At 41.9% G+C, this 21057-nt stretch overlaps 1 protein-coding gene across 3 annotated transcripts in view; it reads left to right on the top strand.

Annotated features, from left to right (window-relative positions):
* Window positions 1–5824: 5824 nt before the first annotated feature.
* Window positions 5825–21057, top strand: part of LOC146808983 (sialic acid-binding Ig-like lectin 10) — a 319371-nt gene continuing 304138 nt past the window's right edge. Inside the window, exons 1-2 of one of the 3 annotated variants that reach the window (XM_085615780.1) lie at window positions 5834–5898; window positions 6010–6146. The gene's annotated coding sequence lies outside the window, so the exon portion shown is untranslated. Of the gene's footprint in view, window positions 5899–6009; window positions 6147–21057 lie in introns of all 3 variants that reach the window. The other 2 variants (XM_085615781.1, XM_085615779.1) reach the window with 2 other exon arrangements.

The following is a 21057-nucleotide window of genomic DNA, read 5'->3' as shown; positions in this document are numbered from 1 at the left end:
TCTGCCTAATGCTAAAAATTGGGACTTAGCAACATTTCTCTTACTTTTTGCTTTAAGAACCGTTGAGGGAACGTGACCAACCTGCCAGCCGATCCACCAAGAGAGACTTGCTGGTGGGCCTTACATTGCCATAGCTCCTGTGTAAGACACTGGGTTACTAGTTGGGTTACTAGTTGGGGGGGGGGAGGCGAATCCCTACTCAAGCAGCAACCACAATACTTGTCAGGGTGAAGTCACAAGAAAACCCCAAAGCTAACCCGTGCTCGAACCTCTGGTAGCTTGGCACAGAGCAGGTCAGCTTATCTTAGAGACAATGGGTAAAAAATGTATGCAGCATTTCAAACAGAAATAAAGTGAAAACACAACACTTGAATAATCCCACACCAATTTAGAAAAGTAATTTAATAATAAGTGATGTTCTCCTTTAAAAGTACAATATACAGTACAAGAAAGTTTTCATCTTTTCCAAAAAGGTACACTTTGTCACTATGTTTGTCTTTTTTCACAGGTGACAACAATTATCCTGTATATTCTTCAATAATAAGACAACAGATTAATGTAGGTTATATCACTCCAATTTGTTTTGAACACATATATTTGCAGTAGACACACCATCTAGGTCCTGAGGAAGGCCACATTCGAAATCCGATCACAATGGCTGAAACATGTTGACCCTCTATATTAATGAGCGCGCTAGACCATTTTTTTCAGATTGCGCCTGCACTGTTTTTTAACCATTGACACCAAGAGGCAATTATTAAAATGTCATCAGTCGTTTGGTAGTCAATTTTAATGTCACTTTATTATATCACTATTCTTTGCATTGCAAACACCCACCACAAGTAATATTCCCATGCTTCACTTATCTTAGGAGATCAGACCAATGTACTCAATCTAAAACATCCATGAGCTCCTCCCCCTCAGTGAGGGAGTTGCAGCCCTTGGTTGCACTAGGCTTTGCAACTGAGAGGAGATCCCAGATGATGAAGCATGCCACCTCGGTGGGTGATGGGATTTCGTCCTCTTAAATAGGACTCTTCCATGGATATTTATGATTACTTTCATATATTGGTTGTGCTTCTTACCTCTTGCTAGACCCCTGGACATTTATTTTTGTTACTAATTGTATTGGGGATTGTGTCCGCACAGGTCTTTGAACTTCCCTTAGAATAGATCCTTAACCCACCTTGTGGTTTGTATATACCTAAAAAGAATATTGCCATTGTTACTTGCTGTGGACTACCATCGACCCTAATTAATAATCCACTGTCTCGCTCATACCCTATACTGTGAGTCATAAGTGTACCTGCCGTACTCACAAGAAATGTTAAAAAAATAACAAATGCTGCCTAAAATGTATCTCTGAGCTGGTCGATGCTGATGTTTAAGGGCCTGAATACCATCTTGGTGGATGTGATACTCCGTCACAAACATGATGGATATTCTGTACGCCGTATTACAAGTTCCACAGGATATAATGGAATTGTAATTTTGCGGATGGGATTTCCTTCGGAGTAGCCCTGTCCACCAAGATCATAATCAGGCCCTTAAACATCATCATCGACCAGCTCAGAGATACATTTTAGGCAGCATTTGTTATTTTTTTAACTTTCCTTGTGAGTAAGGCAGGTATGGAGAAAGGGAGGTTTCATGTTTCCTATGACCTCTTACTGCCTTTCCGAATCTGAAAATGGATCACAGACCTGCCCCCTCATCATCCCTCGAAGGTGCTGACATTGGATAATGAATCTGCTTCCCAACTCATTGAAAAGGCCCTTTTTCAGTCTGCTTAAATGGTATTCAAACACCACAAGTCTCTCCTAAGAGAGCCCCAAAGAGCTCATAGTCACCTATGAACAGCCCTCTGAAAATAATATTTCACCATTAAACACTGTTAGCTGTTAATATAAAATATTCAGTTGGTTACCCAACATTATTTGGCACTAAGGCGTGCAGACCTTGATCAAGGAATGTCAGCAGTCCTTTGAAGATACATCAGCAATGGCCTTTGCAATGCCTTGAAAACTATTTGTCTGCCTTTAGACATGCATAGACATGCATAGGCATGCGTAGACATGCATGGCCAACTCTCAAACAACTATGGTCCATCCCAAACACTTCAGCTCTTAGAGATCCTCGATATGACCTAAGGGACCTTAAGGCTAAAATACTTTCAAACAGATCTGTTTTAGCATCTGAGAGCTGATATTTTAAAATTCTCATTGGCAGCAAGTGGTCAGAAATTGTGCACAGACTTTTTGTGAATGCAAAGGAATTTGATGAACTGAATTATGCACTAATAGGCTGGTCGACAAAACTACAAATTATAATGGGTCGCAATCCGATTTACCTCATTGGCATTCATGAGGTAGGTTACAAATTGAACCTCACTGCATTTGGATGCATCCCATATAGACCACTGCCTACTCCTCAACAATTTTTCTTTAAACATTCCCAAACTGGAACGGGTTCCCAATTGTAAAAGGTTAAAATTACCCATTCAAGTGTCAGTAAAATGTCAATGTTTTGCGACTGGATTTCAGTCGCAAAACATTGATGAGGATCTTAATGCATTAATATTTGGAAGGGACGTCCCTTCCAAATAGTGATTCCTCTTGGGTTTCTTAATCTATTAGTGATTCGGTAACGTGCTGCTAAATCCCAAAATGGATTTAGTCCATAGCAAACATCCATCTTGGGGTCTCAAACTCTGTGATCTTGTGAATTGCAGGCTTTGCAATTGCAAAATGGCCTCATACATCAGGCCCCTGATACCTTATAAAGGTATCTGCATCAAAAGAACCCAGCTATTAATTAGACACCAACAAAAGTCCAGGAATACATTTCCTAAGTTGGCCCTCCTACCACTTTTTACTGGATTCGGTACAGTATGCCTTCAGATACCCCGAGTGTTCCTAATTTACTACTCAGAGACCGTTCGTCCCCCCTTAGAGAGCCTCAGCCAAGCTCTTAAGACCTCTTCCTGCATTTACATGCCTAATGTTGGATAAAGACCTTACTCAGTGCAGTTTTGCTCCTTTTGTTCTTGTACACAGGGCCGGACTGGCCGTAGCGGGCACCAGGCAATCCCCCGGTGCGCCGCACGGGTGGGGGCCGGTTTTGGGCCACTGGGTGCCTTTTTTGTTACAGGGCCGTTTTTGCAGCATAGCAGCAAAATCGGCCCTGTAACAATATCGGCTGAAAACAGGCCCTGGCAAAGAGCTCGGCCGCACCCCCAACCCCCCAGGGGGACCTGCTGAGGACTTTGTCAGGGCCGGTTTTGGTTCCCAGTCCGGCCCTGCTTGTACACCCTAAGCGCCAGCACTGCCTGTCTAGGAGTTGCACTGCCCCACTGATAACATGTGACCCTCGTCTAACAGTAAAACTCATGGTAGAAAGACAACAACTATCTGTATGAGGTAGCACCCTACGGCACTTACAACCACTACGACTCGTAGGAAAAGAAGGCAACGAGGCAGACATGTTTAGAAGTGCACATTACTTACAGTTTGATATACTTAGCGATGAATTCCTATAACTGAACTAGTCTGGCAACAAGTGCAAAAGTAATACATCTACTAAACTTGGTTTCACAGAATAGACCAAAGAAATACAAGTAATTTGCTCAAATAGGGGCATATTAACAAGAAAGCGTGTTTAGCGCTATTTATTTTATCGCCAGCTATCGCTGGATTTCAATGCCGTGATAGCGTATTATTATCAAGGCTTATCTCCGAGGTGATATGAAATCCAGCAATAGCAGCGAAAAGCGCCAGTATCGCCAGAAAACAAGAGTTCAATTGGAGGAGATAAGGAGATCCCTGCTGATATGCCCCAGTGACCTTACAATCCACATCCCATTATGTAGATGGCTTAGTCGACTTTCAAGCAGGTGTTAAGATCCTGCGATAACGGGGTTTAGCACGATTGTCGCTAAACGGGTCTGCTGCAGGCTTGTTAATAAAGCGAAGCCTTGTTAGCGTCCATTTCCATGAAGTTTTGCTCCGTAACGCCTACTTTGCATGTCATTAGCGATGACATGCAGGGCGATTAGAAAACAGGAGCAAACTCATGGAAAATAGCGCTAACAAGGCTTAGCACGAGCTTGCTGATAGTGCGATGTGAATATCAACGCTTTTCTGGCTTTTAAAGCCAGGAAAGCGGCGATATGGCCCTTGATGATATGCCCCATAATTCTCATAACTGATTTGGTCAGTAAGAATTCAATAAAACAATACAAATTAAATTGATATTCAGTAAAAGTGTTTAAATTTACTATAATCATAGAGGGTATTAACAAGCAGTGGCATGTGTTACTGCAATAAATCAATAACTTTTGACTTTGTCAATGCTTGTTTAGTGTGTTTTTATTCACCCCATCCCTACTGTTAGTTTGTTCAAAAAGTTTCATATAGCGCGAACGTGACCCATGCGGGTATCAGAGCGCTTTACAAGACGATGAGACAGTGACATGCACCTCATTAAGCACAGTAAAAGTACATACAGTGTCGAAGAAACAAATACCTCAGGGGGCAGAGAACTGAGGGTCTATACCAAGAGTTTGTTCATTAACAGGAGTTTGACTTTTTTCTTGTGGTCATTGATATGGTTATTTTCTGGGCAGTAACTTTTCTTTCCAAGTGCTTTGGGAGCAGTACCTCCATGAGAGGGTCATGATTTGTTTACCGCTGCCAGGGAGATGTTGGTTTAAGATTAGGCACTAGGATGAGAAAGAACCAAGGGGCATATCAGCAACGAGGCAATAGAAAATTATCGCCGCTTTTGCGGCCGTTTTCGGCCGACAAGCGGCGATAATTTTATCGCCTAATTAGCAAGGTCACGCTAACGCGTGAAACCTTGCTTTAGCGTACGAAATCTTAACGCCCAGCTTTGCATCTCTAATGAGAATCAAAGTGGGCGTTCCTGACCTGACATGACAGGAGAAATGTGGCTAAGCGACATTTCTCCTATCATCAAGCCCCACGCTATGAAGCATAGCAGCAGGAAAAGTACCAATAACCCCTGTTATCGCTACTTTCCTTATGCCTGCTTCAGGACTGACTTAGCCATGATATTCTATGGAAGGAGGATATCATGGCTAAGTTTGTGAGTCCCTATCAACAAGCTAACGCCACATTTTGTGAGATTATCGCTGGGTTTCCAGCGATAATCTCACGTTAGGCAGTTAGCGCTAGGATTTTTATCGCTTTTGAGATAAGCGTTGCTAATAGCGCGCTATCTCAGCGATAAAAATCCACGCTAGCCGGCGATAATTATCCTAGCGCTAAGTGCGCTCAGCGATAATTATCGCCGGTTGTTGTTGATATGCCCCTAAAGTGGTAAAGCTCTGAATACTTACCACTCATTACGCTGAGATCCACATTCCCTCGTCGGGTCTCAGGTTTCCTTCCTCTCTTTCCTGCACCTTTTCTTTGATCGCTGATGCCTCTTTGTGTTATAAACAGGTTTCTGCAGTTAAAGGTCAGATATTTAAGTCCTGCTGGCAAGAGGAAGAGGGTATATTTTTTGTTCAAGTTTAAGAGCCCTGTGGTTTCCTGTTACCTGGTCATGACACGTGCCAACTGTGGAGAATTAATCTACACCATTGAAAACTGCCTGACCCAGATAACGTTTCTGTTTTGACAATTATGTGCAATTTATTGTACATACAAAAATCCCAACCATTGTCATGTAACCTTAAGCATCTTCGACCCCTCCCCTTGCAGAAGAAGCCTGGGGTGCCAGAAAAGAGGAGGCTGCCTGGGGCTTGAGACAAGGAGGAAGTTGCCTACCACAGTTCTCTATTTTTCACCCTCCATGTGACACTCTGAGTGTTGTGCCTCAGCCCTGCCTGCCTGCTGCCTGGGAGGTGGACGCACCAGTGGCGCCTCTCACAAAGTAAGTACATGAAATCCCTATGAATAATACGTTTTAAGTGCTTTTAATGGGCTGGAGCGAGCATCAGCACTTTTTTGTGACCACGCTTTCTGTCTTACTATTTTTCTTTAGCTACTGTGTTTTTGCATGCACGCTTGATGTGAGTACCGGTGCTAGGAGGAGAGTAGCAGCAAAGCATTAATTCTATAGTGAACCCAGGCTCTAGCATTGCTGACAAGTACTGACCTCCATCCCATCAATGAGACCTGGTGAGATGTCCTTTCCTGCACTGCGCAGGCTCTGTAAATAGACCTGTTTATTGTATATATACGGTATGCTGTGTTTTAAGGTTCAACTATTCTGCAATGCATGTGCAGGATGGGTCCTGACGTTTTCGTGTCAAACAAGAAATGTCTTCTACCAGCACCCTGACATTTCAGTTTTGTCAAGTCACTGCAAAAATGCAGCATTTAAATTACCAAGGCCTTCTGAATGAAAACACACGAAAAAGGGGTAAAATGTGCACGTTTTTATCTAATAAGACCAAAATTATTGTCTAGAAAATAAATGAATCGAAGTGCCCGCAGAATTTACTGAGCAGCTAGTCATGCCGTACATCGAAACTGATGGGCGTAGATTTCAACGAAGTGAGAGGACCTGTATGGTCTATAGTTTCAAAGCTGTGTAGATGTGAGTGACAATAATTTTCCACAATGTGGGGTCGGGATGCAGGATTTAAAACGTGTTATTTGTGTGTTTCACATCGAAAGAGTTACATCTAGGTTATATTGAGCCAATATTTAAAAAATAATCTAGGAGCTGATGTACAGAAGAGTTCTAGGGTCGCAAAAAAACGATTCGGACTGAAAGCATCAACACATTTTATATGTACAAATAACATTTTAGGTGTCAGTAAATTAGTACTGACTCATAAAACAGGTTTGCAACTCCAACTAAGAAGACGTATCATAGTTTTCTGACTTGTACATACTCCCGAATAGGGGTGGTGAGCCATTCACATAAGGGTAACAGATTAGTTGTAGCCCATCTATTTTCTGTAAAACCAACTCTCCATACTGAGAAATGAAGACTGGGAATTCTGGAAAACTAAACACAAGATAACAAAATATTCTCAAAAACACATTTGAATGAACTCCTCTCATTACGTCTAAAATAGCTTAGTCATGATATGATCTTATTTCGGGTGAGACTTAACTACTGTTGTTTTCCATTTATTTACTTATATAACTCATGTTCCAGATAGAATTTCATGGGGCTTCACCACATCAATGACTATTTGCACTACCTGTGTATAGGTTTAAGAATGTAGCTACTCCTATCGCCCCCTTTTCCTTTGTAATGGCCATCGGCCTCCTCCCATCGACATTGTGTTTCGTTTACTCGTGTCTGCCCTGACATGCAGCTTCTGCGCTCCGGCTCATCTGAATGTTGCCCCATCCAAAATGGGCTCACAAAGGTCGAAGACATTCGCCCTTTGACCAACTCGATTGGAGCTTTTCAAGCTCTCACAAAAGATGCCATCCATTGAGATGCATTCCAAATTTGTAATCCATCAAGCCCATTATCGCCGCTTTAGAGGCAGTTTTCTGCCGCTAAAGCGGCGATAATTTTAACGCCGTTTCTTAATAATATGCCCAAAGTTGTCCTGTTCCATTTGTAGGATAATGTAAAGCACTTTTCCATGAGGAATTTCTTTCTTTATAAAGATATGTTCTATCACCTTGGAAGTTAATTGAACACCACTGGCGATTTGCGCTGCGTTGCATTACTCCAGATTTCTTAGGCCACTCAGGGCCACGCAATGTGGCCTCGCGTGGCTTCATACATCTCGTTTTTGAGTTGCCGCATGCATTTACAATGTTGTTCGGTGCACGTGCGAAGCAGCTGGGCTCATAAATATGGCCATAAGAGATTAAAAGAAGCAAAAATACATGAACTGCTGGTACAGCATTTTATGATATTATTTAGAGCTTAAAAAGTTCTTGAATCTATTTTGTCTGCAAGAATGCATTTCTGGCTAAGGAAATGGTGTGAATTCACATGTGATGCACACATTATGTGCTAGCTTTTTGGGTGATTTGCATTCTTCTAATGCTCCCACAATAGGATGTTTACCTATACAAAATCTCAATTGAGAAATGTTGCATTAATGGTGTAATCTCTGGCATTATGTTTAACAATTGTAACATAAAATGATGGAAATTCTACAAGATCATCCGGTAGTAAATGAGAGTTCTCACGGGTTTAAATATTATGGGGCATATCAGCAAGCAGGCTATAAAAAATTAGCACCGCTTTTGCGTCCGTTTTCGGGCGAAAAGCGGCGATAATTTTATCGCCTAATCAGCAAGGGCACGCTATCGCGTGAAACCTTTGCATTAGCGCCTGAAATCTGAACGCCCAGCTTTGCATCTCTAATGAGATGCAAAGTGGGCGTTCCTGCCCTGACATGACTGGAGAAATGTCGCTAAGCGACATTTCTCCTATCATCAAGCCCCATGCTATAAAGCATAGCGGCAGGAAAAGTAGCGATAACCCCTGTTATCGCAACTTTCCTTACGCCTGCTTCAAGACTGACTTAGCCATGATATCCTATGGAAGGAGGATATCATAACTAAGTTTGTGAGGCCCTATCAACAAGCTAACGCCAAACTTTGTGAGATTATCGCTGGATTTCCAGCGATAATCTCACGTTTGGCAGTTAGCGCTAGGATTTTTATCGCTTTTGAGATAAGCGTTGCTAATAGCACGCTATCTCAGCGATAAAAATCCACGTTAGCCGGCAATAATTGTCCTAGCGCTAAGTGCACTTAGCGATAATTATCGCCGGTCCTTGATGATATGCCCCCTATATCCTCATTATCTTGCTTGTTTCACTCTTTATATATCTACAGCTAGTCCCACGCCAGCCCTATGCATGTCCGCACCACAAATTAATTAAATGTACATGATTTTATTCAGATAATGAAATACAAACGGACATGACCTCAAGAGTATATAACTGTATACAGGACGTAGTACTAAAATCCTGTATCTCCAAATTACGTATATTTTATGTGTTACAAGTAACAAATGTGTTGGGGGATGGCCACAATTGGGGCTCTTCAGATCGCTTTCTGGAATGCTACAAGTGCATTCCCCAAGAAGAGGACATACTTCAAGGTATTGTATGCTTATATTATTGTGACTATGAATGACCCTTTGTTACACAATAGTTATACATTTCAATTCTCAAAAAGGTGGAGCAGCAAAGGGCAGGAGCTCAGTAGTTTGGGCAACATTATAGGAAGTTACCATAAGTGTATATGGATTTGATCCCTAGGCAGGGCAAATAATCCCAGAGTTGTGTAATGACCATTGCCTCTAAGGGTGGACTCACTCCCAGAACCAGAGGAAGCTCAAAGTTATAGTAATCATTGAGAGTCAAAGGTCATCTGGAGGATTTAAATGTTACTGTTAGCCCTTTGGAAAGTTCTTATCTCTGAACAATGAGCATTTCAAATTGAGTAGCAACAACAATCTGGTTTACCATATGAAGTGAGATTGGAGATTTGAGATTACATAACATATAAGAAATCACTATTTACTAGTTTTGCTGGATGGAAATTGTCAGAGACTAGGGAACTAATTCATTAGTTACAATTGCAGAGTAATATAATTACCAAGTCCTGCACTTGAGCACGATGGGGAGTGTGGGGGGTGCATTAAGGAGTTATGGTGGCAAGAGATGGAGCTACACTTTAACTCAAAAACCAATTCCTGAATTTGAGACTAGCATTGTTTGAGCAGCACATTTCACATCTGTACGCAAAGAATATTCATTAAAAAAAAGTCTCAAAGAGAGTATATAGTCTAATAAATTTACGGTTGTAAGAAATTGGGGTATCGGTTGGGGGGTGAATACTCACTTCAAGTAATAGCCACACCCCTCGACAAGGTGAACCACTATAGTCACTAAATAAACTAGAGCTCAACACCCTGGTGACTGTGGTACAGAGCAGATACGTTAATTTAAAGGATATATGCAGTAAAGTATGTTTGCAGTACCAAAGCAGTGATAACATTCAAAAATAATTTAGAAAAATACAGTAAATTGTAATGAATTAAATGACACCAAAACAACAAAAATCCAATGAGGGAAACAGGAGTTAATTTCAAAATTTTAACTATAAAAATAGCAAAAAGGATTAAATGCCAACCATGGTCATCTGATTGTACTTGGCTGGTAAATAGGTGCTAGGGAGTTTAGGTATGATACAGAAACTAAGTTCAACCCAGTTATACGTTTTATTTTTGGATACAGGCATAAAAGAGTATGGACATGGCTTCACCAAACTAGCAAAGTGACATCAGCTTACCTTTGATCCACATACCACAGGACAGAACATCATATGACCAGATGGCTTCCTGGGAAGAGATGTTGCATGGCCTTTGACCCTGATGACATCTAATATTACATCAGTAAACTCTACAATAAGTGGAAGTATTCTGATTTTCCACATCTGTTACAAAGGAAGATACATACCATTTTTGGTTATCAAGTACATTTTAGCTAGGGCGCTGGCATGGTACGCCTGGCACAATAATCTTTAAAGTACATAAAGCCACACAGTCCTATGCAATTGCACACTTTGTTATAGCTGAGCTGCAACTGCTTATGTCGAAATGATGAAGGCTAATGATATAGATGCATGATATGCTCCCATTTCTCTTTCTTTCACAATCTCTACCCCTCTCACAAACCTCTATTTGTACCACTTTCTTATCCAAATCTGATAACTTGTTATCTCCTTTCTTCAAAGTCTTCCTATCAGTTCACCTTTTCCTCTGCCATACCTATCTCTATCATTGAGATCACCTGCAGTGCTCTTGCCTGTCTCCCAGTCCTCTCAATTCTTATCTTAGCTTCCTACTTATACCCTCACTATTCATCCCTATTGTTTGAATGCTACATCAGCCCCAACACTCTGTCACTCCCTTTTCCAATCCTTGTCTCTATTCAGCTTGCTACGTTTCTGTTATTACCTCCTTATCCTCTTTGCACAGGATTATCACATTCTTCACTGTCTCTTTGTGACCCCCTACTCTCTTTTGGCATCCTTTTCTTGGCCTCACTCTCATGGTCTCCCTTTTCCCCATTCTTCTATGTTTCTTTTACTCATTCTATCCTATTTGCTGTTCTCTTACCATTTCCTTTCTCTTTGTTTCCCATGAGTCCCAGGTCTTCTGGCTCTATCAAAGATCAAACTGGAGGGTGGGGCACAGCGATCGCTTCAACACATGTACTGGGATATAAGGTCAGCAATTGACAATACATATGGTACCGGCATCTGAAATACAACTTCACAGATATATGCCTCAATTACCGTACACGTGCCAATATTGCAACCTTCATGGTTACACAAACAGCTACGAAACAGGCAAGACTGTATGATTCCTTCACACGCGGCCTAGATTCGCCATAGGCATTAGTAGCAATGCAGGATTGCCTCACAAATACAGTGCGGGTTCAACAAGGGCAGCTATTGTGCAGGTTTCATTCACACAAAAATAGCACAGCACAAAGAGAGGAAGTTCAGGTTTTCCTGCCAGACAACTGCTGTGAAAGCTTCACCCACATAAGAAACTACATGGGCTTCAACACAAAGGCACAGAAGAGGAAGTATCAGTGCCTCACTCACTAAACAAGCAATCGGTTTTGTGTGGAAATAGGTTGGTAAAACTCCCACACACAACAAGCACAACAAAAGTACGAATTATGCAAAACTCTGTTCTGCAAAACAGAAAAAGTATTAGCAGTAGATATGGAAGACAGTTTCACAACATATGTATGTGGTATTTCTATACCTTGAACCTAGCCAAAGCACAGGACATGGTCAAAGACAAGCCCAAAGTCAACAAGAATGTGGAGAGGAAGCTGGGTTGTGGATGCTTACAGCATTGTGATGTACTGTTCTTGTAGGTAATGTTACATGTTGAACCCCCAGATGTTTGCCCTCTTTTTGATGGCTGTAGAACTCCGTTCAATTTACCCCTGGCAATTGGTGGCAAAATACCTGTGCTCCCCTCTTTTAAAGATGGTCAAATAGGCATAACCCTAATTGGCATATTTAATTTACCTATAGCTCCCTAGAATATGGTACAACGTGTACCCAGAGCATGTAAGTTAAATGTCACTAGTGAACTACAGCACCCATTGTGCCATTAACTAAAGTGAAGTGCAAACATGGTTGACTGATAAAAACTGGTCCTGCTCCATCTTGTATCCAGAACAAAAAAGTGACTTCAAGGGTCAATTGGCTGACCCCTTGTTTCGAGCAACATGGACACAAAAAGCGACAAAAAAAATAATTTCTGCAACTGCCCAGCTTGCAGTGCCACATAGACCTGTCTAGGGAGTCCTCAAACCCAAGTTCTTTTCCTGGGGTCCTGGGACCCTTGGCTGAGTTTGGCTGCACTTCATCTACCACCACTAAACACCTAGGATTTAATTCAACATCAAGATCTCATGAGAACATGGACCGCCTGTCGAAGGTGCATTGCTGCTGGACTGAAGATTCAGGTTTCTTCTGTTCAGAACTTCTCCGTAGTAGTAAATCTGATTGAGATGGGTCTTACAGATACATGGCCGGCTTTGTGGAGCCCTCTCTGATAGCGCCTGTAACCTTGCACCACTGGAAAATGTCAAGCTCCAAAAAAATGACTAAGTGCAAATGTTAAAAGCTTGATTAACAAAGACGCTAAAAGATCTGACTGGTGAGAGGACTAGATGCAAAATTCAAATTTTCACACTCTGATCTTTTTCTGCCTCAGCCAATGGGATCCAACATGTATCATGGAGCCTATTTGCCTACAGCCTGCTGCCCTGCTCGGCTAAAGATTTCTGACTTCCGTTTTTAAGACTATGGGACATATTTACATCTAGAGTGGCAGAACGTGTTGTTAAACCAAGAAGGCTGATGCAATGCTTCGTCACTTTAGAGACGCTGAGCTGCACCGTATTTACAACAATACGGTGCAGCCCTGCGTTTCTTCCTGCGCTGGTGCTAAATTTAGCTGCCTAGAGCCAAAGTAGGCCCCCTTGTACCATAGTGCAAGGATGCCTGCATTGTGGGAATAATTATTTATGTACAGGAAGGTGTACTTTGTGCAGCTCACATAGAAGTTGCAACTCTTAATTTTAAAAATGATTGTTTTTGTGCAGGAAGGGACACTTAAAGAATAATGCAAGGTGTTTTTATGTGTGCTGCTCATGCTAAATGGCTTTACACCACCTTGTAATAAGATGAGGCCCCTATCGCCAAGTGACGTTCCTGTAGCAATAGGGGCTTGTATATATGCCCCTAAGTCCCAAGGTAAAAACTCCAAATGGGTTCAACCTGGATTCAATTAAATATTTTATTAAGATTTGGATCTCCTAGGAGGTCCACATTAGAACACACACTTATTATTCCGAGTAATAAAACATTACAATCTCAATCCAAAAAGCATCATATAAACATCAGAGACCTGCATTATGATGGCTAAAATTTCCTTTAAGTAAAAACAGACAATATTGTCAATAATCACGGAACATAAAATACTTAAGGTTTTCAACATTGCATATCCTGGGATGTACATATGACATTGGAGAGCTGCCAGTTCGTACACAAAATAGTATCTAAATTCAGTTTCAGCTAAAAAAAAATCTATTTAGAATTAGCAGCAGAAAAAAGGGAGTAACAGAACATCTCCAAAAAAAGGTGCAAAGGGCAGTATATATACGCCAGGACATATGCGACAAAGTCCAAAGTTCAAATTCAACTTAAAATATTTAAATAAGAATTAGCAGTGGGAAAAGGATAGCTAAGCATATCCAGACCTGTGCAAAAGAGCAATTCAGTAGCAACCAGTTCATGTGCAAAATACATCCTGAGACCCACTTCAATTAGGAGTTGAGGTTAACAACGAGAGCATAGTGGGAAGCAGAATCAACAACCCTATTGTGCAACATAGCAGTAAATAGCAGCCAATCAGTGTGCAAAATGCTAAATTAATATAAAACAAAATATTGATACTTCATAAAAAGATGACAAGCAGAAAGTATATCTGCCCAATAAAAAGGTATGCAAAATGTAAAATATATACATAAACTCCTTAAAATAATTAAAGAGTTTTACACACACTGCTTCGTTTTTTGGGCAAAAAAGATAGTCTTGAGCTGATGCTACGTTTTTAACACAATTTGGTAAAAACATTGGTCGAAGCCAGCGATAACGACTCAAAGTCAATGCAGGACAAACAAACAAAACATGGTCCAGGGTCTGAATGCTCAGCATACACAAGTTACAAGTTTTTACATTATTCAGATTCTGAGACCAGTTTGCTGTAAGATCATTTAAAGGTACGAGATTCATATGGCATACAACGAGCAAGCGACGAATTGCGTGTTCTAAATTCCGAAATAAATATTTTTGTGCAATTCTCTGAGAGTTTGTCCTGGCTATTAGCTTTAATCTTTCTTTAGAGTTGCAGAATTTAATGTCTCTATTGAAGCTAATTTTACCACTTAAGGTTTTTATGAGAGACTTAAATCCTAATGGAGGAAGTGTGAACACTGATTCTTCTTGTATACCAAAGGTTTCTAGTGCCAATGAGAAGTCACGGTGAAAATAGTATTTACCTGCCTTAACATCAAAGATTTCATGGCACAAAAAACCTCTTAGTGAATCTGGCTCGCTGTGTTTTAGCTGATAGCCCCAGCGTAAAACCCTGGATAAACCTTGGATATAGGAGCTTATTAGACCGAATTCCAATCTAATTGCTGCCGTTGGAATTAACGTATTAAAATTACATATTTTACTTCGTATCTGACCTTCACACCTATCTAAAAAACTCCAGTCCTTAACAGGAATTGATTTGATTGCATAAAGCAAGGTTGGGGGAATTTTTGCCTTAAAAACCGTCAATAAATATAAAAAATGTCTTGTACCCATAGCACTGTAAAAAATACCGAAACCATTGGCGTGAGATGTAGCTTTACTGGTACAGTGTTCAATATGAGGTTTATTCTTTGAATTACCTGTTAGAAGTTTCCCTAAATACAGGTATGAGTCTACCACCTCCAGCGTTTCAGGACCTATTTGCCACTTAAAGTTACATGATTTTCTACTCTTAGTACCTTTCATAATTAAGATTTTGCTTTTGGATACATTAATTTTCAAAAAGTGTCCCACTGTATATTTGTGTAGGGAAGCCAACTTTCTATTCAACCCAATAGAGGTTAGGTCCATTACTACTATATCATCTGCGTATAAAAGACTAGCAAAATGGCGGGTACTTATCTTTGGTGAATCTCCATCAGTTTGAGCAAAACAATTAGGCAAGTCTGCAATATAACGATGACATAACAACGGTGCTAACAAGCAGCCTTGTTTGAGACCATTTTCAGTGGGAATTACATTTGATAAACCTTAATTTCCACCTATTAATATCTGGCACCAAGTTTGCGAATGTACCCAACCTATATTTCAATGTGGTCGGCCTCAAATTGTGCTTAGGCCCAGTTTACCGCAATTGATGTTTAACACTTTTTGGTGCGATATTTATATAAAACTTTTAAAAAATTATTTCTCCAGTTCTCCTTCTTCAATTTGTTTCATGGTGGTGTCATTTGATTAATAAACTTTACCTATTTTGCTAAAATGATCTGTGATTTTTCTTGCTTTTTGACTTTATTACTGTTCTGATACTGCATAATACTTTACACTTTGCCGTACTTTAAGCCAGTCTGCTTTGTGTCATAGCTGACAGACGGTAGAGCTCAGGTTAAGTTAGTGACTTTGAGGGTTTGCCCTAACCTTTAGTGGGCAGTCTCCCCCCTTGACTAAGAAGCCAATTTCTCAAAGTTCATTAAAGAGGTCAATCTTCAACTTTCTCTGAATTGTTGCAATTTTGGGGTACTCCTGATGGATATGGGGATGCTGTTTGAGATCCTGAGTGCACAGATAAGAAAGGTGTCTCGTTGTTTTCTTTTTTACGGCATACTGATTGTGTCTTGGGTGTGGGTGTGCTAAAATCCACCTGAGATGATGAACCTTTCTGCCAGAAAAGCAGGGGTACTGGACATGATGGTTGTATAATTGATGCAGCTGTATGGTGTGTTTGAAAGTGGATTATTGGCAGTGGCAAATATGCATCTACCACTGGTAATAAGGCCACTATCCAGTCTAGGAATCACTACAGGTCTCAATACATTATTCCCATGCTCAACTCTGGCTAGCATGGCTGCGAGCAGGCAGGTTTAACTTAGGAGGCAGGTATGTAAAGCATTTAAAAACACCAATTCAATAAAAAATTAAGACACAACACACAATAAAAATCCAATACCTATTTATGAAAATAGAAAATATTTTTCATTTTAAAGTGACACCTAAACAACAATAATCTAATGTAGGAAACCAGAGATATGAATCACTTTATAGTGCTTCAAAGCCTATAGCACCACTCTGGGACATCGGTCGCGCTTGACAGGGACAAAGTCAAAACGATACCCCTACATCTAAATTTTACCTCGAACTTAGAAACATTTCTGGAGCTTTTTCTGCCGTGGTCCCTCGATGCTCTTCACCATGCCTGATTCGGGTAGGGTGTGCAAGCTTGCTTTTCAGAGAGCTCCTGGTCAAACTTGGAAGTCGGACCTCTGGAGCTTTTAAGCAGAACGAACCAGCAGGTTAGGCCATCTCACGTTTGAAGGTGGCCGGCTTGGCTATTGCAGTTGAGTCGGTCCTCTTATTGAGCTTTTTTCCAGAGTTCTTCTAAACTTCAGAAGTTCTTTCAAAATGAGGGTCCAAATTGTCCAAAACAAGCTCCAAGGATGCCCTTGAATGATTGGGAACACAATTCCCACATGCGCCTGGACAAAACCCTTACAAATCAACTATACACACCCCAGGCAGGGGATTGTTGGTGACGTAGCTCGCAGGAAGTCGAATATTTATTTTGAAGCAAGGAACATCCACAGAGCTGTAGTTCCAGTTAAAGCAGCATGCGCAGTCAATCAGAATGCAGGGCCTAATGGTGCAAATCAAGTTTCCAGCTTGGCAAGCAGTCTTCTTCTCTTAGTTTCAAGCAGCAGATCTGGAAGTCTCTGCCCCTCTCACATATGTATTCAGTGTTCTATGGGGTCAAGCAGGAGAGCACGCCTGTCAATGAGGTACAGAGCAACACCCCAGAGCATGACCACTTCCTCCAAAGTGTAGCACAATATTCTATCAGAAAGAACTATTCCTCCAAACCAACCTCCTGTGTTGCTCATTTGCATAGCTCTCCTCTCCCTAGCATCTGTAGATTCCTTCCTTAAGCCTCCCATCTTGCTGGGTCAGAGGGGATGGGGGTAGATGGACCTGGCATTCCCTGCCTGTCCTATTCCTCCTTTGAAGCTTTGTGCTTTACAACTCCTTGCACCTGCTTTGCCATTCCTGTGTAGAAGATCTCTCTCCACTAGATAGCCTCTCCCTGGGTGAGCCAGTTATCACTTCATCAAAGCAGTCTGGCTAATCCTGTGCACTCTGTCCAAACAGTTATGACTGCAGGAAGGCTGAATTTAGACTTACAGACAAGAAAGTCTTATAACTTCTTTTCTGTGCAATTAGGTTAATTTCAGCAATGTCATATTGCTGGGTTTATCATTACCATTCTCCCAAGTCCTAATATCTGGATAGTTGTTAGACCTGGCACCATTGGCATGGGTCTCCCTTCCATTTTTTTCCTGTTGCCTCCTGTGTTTTTGCTATGTTTTTGCTGGTCTAGATGCTTTGGGCACTTTGCCACTGCTGTTCAGTGCCAACGTGCAAGTGCTCCCTATTGTAAATTGTGGTAATGGATTAGTGACTCCATGATTGGCTTATTTGATTTACTTGTCTGACCCTAGTACAGTGCACCATGTAGGCCCAGGGCCTGTAAATAAAATGCTGCTGGTGGGCTTGTAGCACTGGTTGTGCCACCCACAGAAGCAACTTGTAAAATATGGCTAAGGCCTGCCATTGCAGAGCCTGTGTGCAGTCTGGGACTGCCATGTCGACTTGGCAAGTGCACCCACTTGCCAGTCCCTAAAACTTCCCTTTTCTACATATTAGTCACCCCTAAGGTAGGCCCAAGGGTAGGGTGCATTGTATGTAAAAGGTAGGACATGCCCTGATGTGTGTGGCATGTCCTGATAGTGAATTACAGCCAATTTCATTTTTCACTATTGCAAGGCTACCTGTTCCCACAGGCCAGAATAGGCAGTTTGATTATAACACCTTGTAATCCTAACTGACCCAGCAAACAAGATAGCCATTCGAGTTTAGTACGCCTGAACTCAGAATGTTAAAATACAGCTTTTAGTGCCTGTGATTTTTACATTCTGTGTATGAAAATACCACTTTTAGAAAGTATGTATTTTCTTGCCTAACCATCCAGCCTGCCTCTACTAGGTTTGTGTATTCCATGTCTGGTTTGTGAGTGACGGGGGCTGGAGAAGGCCTTGGCTCCAGCAGTCTTATGGGTCAGGGCTGGGCTGAATAGGACCTGCATTGAATAGAGTAGGGGCGGAGATTTCCTTTCACTGACCTGAACCTTCATAGAGTAGAGAGTAGGGGAGGAGATTTCCTTTCAGCTAGCCGGGCCAGGTCTGCTCTCAAACAATGCTGTCCCCACCTCCTGTCAGGAAGCTGCACCCAGGAGGACAGAACTGGTTTTGACTAGGCACAGATACTCCCTGCCTTCAGAGAACAAAGGATTTTGCAGTATAAATATTGGGGCCCAGACCTCAGAACTTTAGATCACTTCTGGGAATCAAGACGAACCCTTTGCCAAGTAGAAGAACCAAGAAGCTGATGGAGGAGACTGCCCCTGTGCTGTTTGCGGTTTGGGGATGGCCTGCAGTGGTTACTTTATTGCCAATGAAAGGAGAAAAGGAACTTTGTGTGTACTTTTACTACCCTGAGGAATATCTACAAGGGCTTGTAGTTGAGCTTGCCTCCTGATCAGAAGTCTCAGGGTCACAAAGACTTCACCACCAGACCCCCCTGAAATTCCTTGCTGGGAATTCTACCTGCAGAGAGGTGTCTGCTGTTGCTTTGGGCCCTCTGGAGACTGCGTGTCGCTGGGAGCTGGAAGTGCGACGCATCGAGGAAAAAGCGTGTCGCCGGCGCAGCAGTTGCTGTCATATCACCGAAGAAGCGTGTCACCACCGCAGCAGTTCGCTGTCGCATCAACGACGAAGCACGTCGCATCACTGGAGAAGCGTGTCAATGGCCCAAAGGTCGCAGTCGCATCAACGGAGCAGCATGTCGCAGTCTACCGAGTCGGGGCATGGCCGTTGGGCGTGCACGCATCGCATCCACGTTGTTGCATCGCATCAAAGACGTCATTTTGTCACATCGCACTGGATCGTCACACTGAGGCGCCATCTTGTTGCATCATAACTGGAATGCAGTAAGAAACCGACGCATCACCTGCACTGCAGTAAGGAACCGACGCATCACCTCCCCCAAAGCAAGGAACCGACACATCACCTTCCCTGTGACCCTTTTGTTTGTATTGCGTGGCACATCCAAGGTACAATGGGCCCGATTCACAGAACTAACTTAAGACAAAATCCTAAACTTACTACCATTTTGGTATTCACAGAAGGCACTTACTCATTTTGGTATTCACAGAAGGCACTTACTCATTTCGGTGTTCACAGAAGTTAGGACTCCTAACTTTAGGACTCCTAAATGCCTTCTGTGAATACTGAAAGTCTTAAAGTTAGGATTTTTCTCAGTTTAGAAGTAGTAAAGTTAGGACTCCTAACTTTAGGACTCCTAAACTGAGAAAAATCCTAACTTTAAGACTTTCGGTGTTCACAGAAGGCATTTAGGAGTCCTAAAGATAGGACTCCTAACTTCTGTGAATACCGAAATGAGTAAGTTCCTTCTGTGAATACCAAAATGAGTAAGTGCCTTCTGTGAATACCAAAATGGTAGTAAGTTAGGATTTTGTCTTAAGTTAGTTCTGTAAATCGGGCCCTTTGAGAGTAAAGTGTCGCTTTTACCATCTACATTGAACTAAGCTATTTCTACCATTTTAAAGACTTATTTTTGATTACATTATTGTGGATGTTTGTCGTTTGGTCCTGTGTTAAGTCTAGTAAAGATTACTTATTTTTCTAAACTGGTGTGGTGCCAATTTGCAGTGTTTTCACTGTATTACTGTATGTGTTCAGAAATGCTTTACACACTGCCTTTGAGATAAGCCTGTCTGCTCGTGCCAAGCTACCAAGGGTGTGAGCAGGGGTTATTTTAGAGTGTAGCCTCTTACCCTGACTAGAATGAAGGGTCCCTATTTGGGAAAAGGTGCAAGCCATTGCCAACTAGAGACCCCCATTTCTAACAGTGGTGGCAGCGTTGGGATTTGGGCTTGCATTTGTGACTCATATACAGTGATTGGTGTACACTACTAGTGAGGGTAGACCTTAACGCGACCACATACATTTTGGTAGAATTCTTTCCTTGGAACTTATATTTTTGCTGAGAACTGCCAATGTTTGACACCATTACCGAAGTAGCATCCAATACATCTATGGATCTCCAATTTGAAGAAGAGAAGGTTGATACCTACACTGTGCCACAGCTGAAAGCCTTCTGTAAAAAATTTAAAATCCCTTTGAAAGGCATCACCAAGAAGGAAGAATTCCAAAAGGCGCTGAGGGCCTAGATGGAATCTAGAAATGCTACTGAGCATCCTGAAGAGACTAGGGATGAGCCAGAGAATACAGATGGGCAGCTGGATGGGCCATTGTGCTTGACCGGGGAGAAAGTACCTTCCAGGCCAGGCAGCAGTGTTTCTTCAAAGGGCCTGTCTGCAGAGGAGCTGGAGGACAGGGAGAGAGATAAAATGAATAGGATGGAGCTAGCCAAGCTCTAAATGGGTGGTCAGATGGAGTTAGAGAATAAGAAGTTAGCCTTGGCAGAAAAGAGGATGCATTTGGAGCATGAGAGAATGTTGAGGGAGTTGGAATTGAAAGCCAAGAGTTTAAAAATGACTCCCTCTGGTGGCAGCACACCATCCGTGCCTGTCAAAACAAGAGTGTTCATCTCCAAAGATGTCATTAACGAGTTTAACAAGAATGAGGGTATTAGGCAATGGTTTAAG

The sequence above is a fragment of the Triturus cristatus genome, chromosome 7, assembly GCF_964204655.1.
Source record: "Triturus cristatus chromosome 7, aTriCri1.1, whole genome shotgun sequence".
Taxonomy (NCBI): Eukaryota; Metazoa; Chordata; class Amphibia; order Caudata; family Salamandridae; genus Triturus; species Triturus cristatus.
The sequence above is the reverse complement of the archived record's forward strand: the minus strand, read 5'-3'. Positions and strand labels throughout refer to the sequence as shown.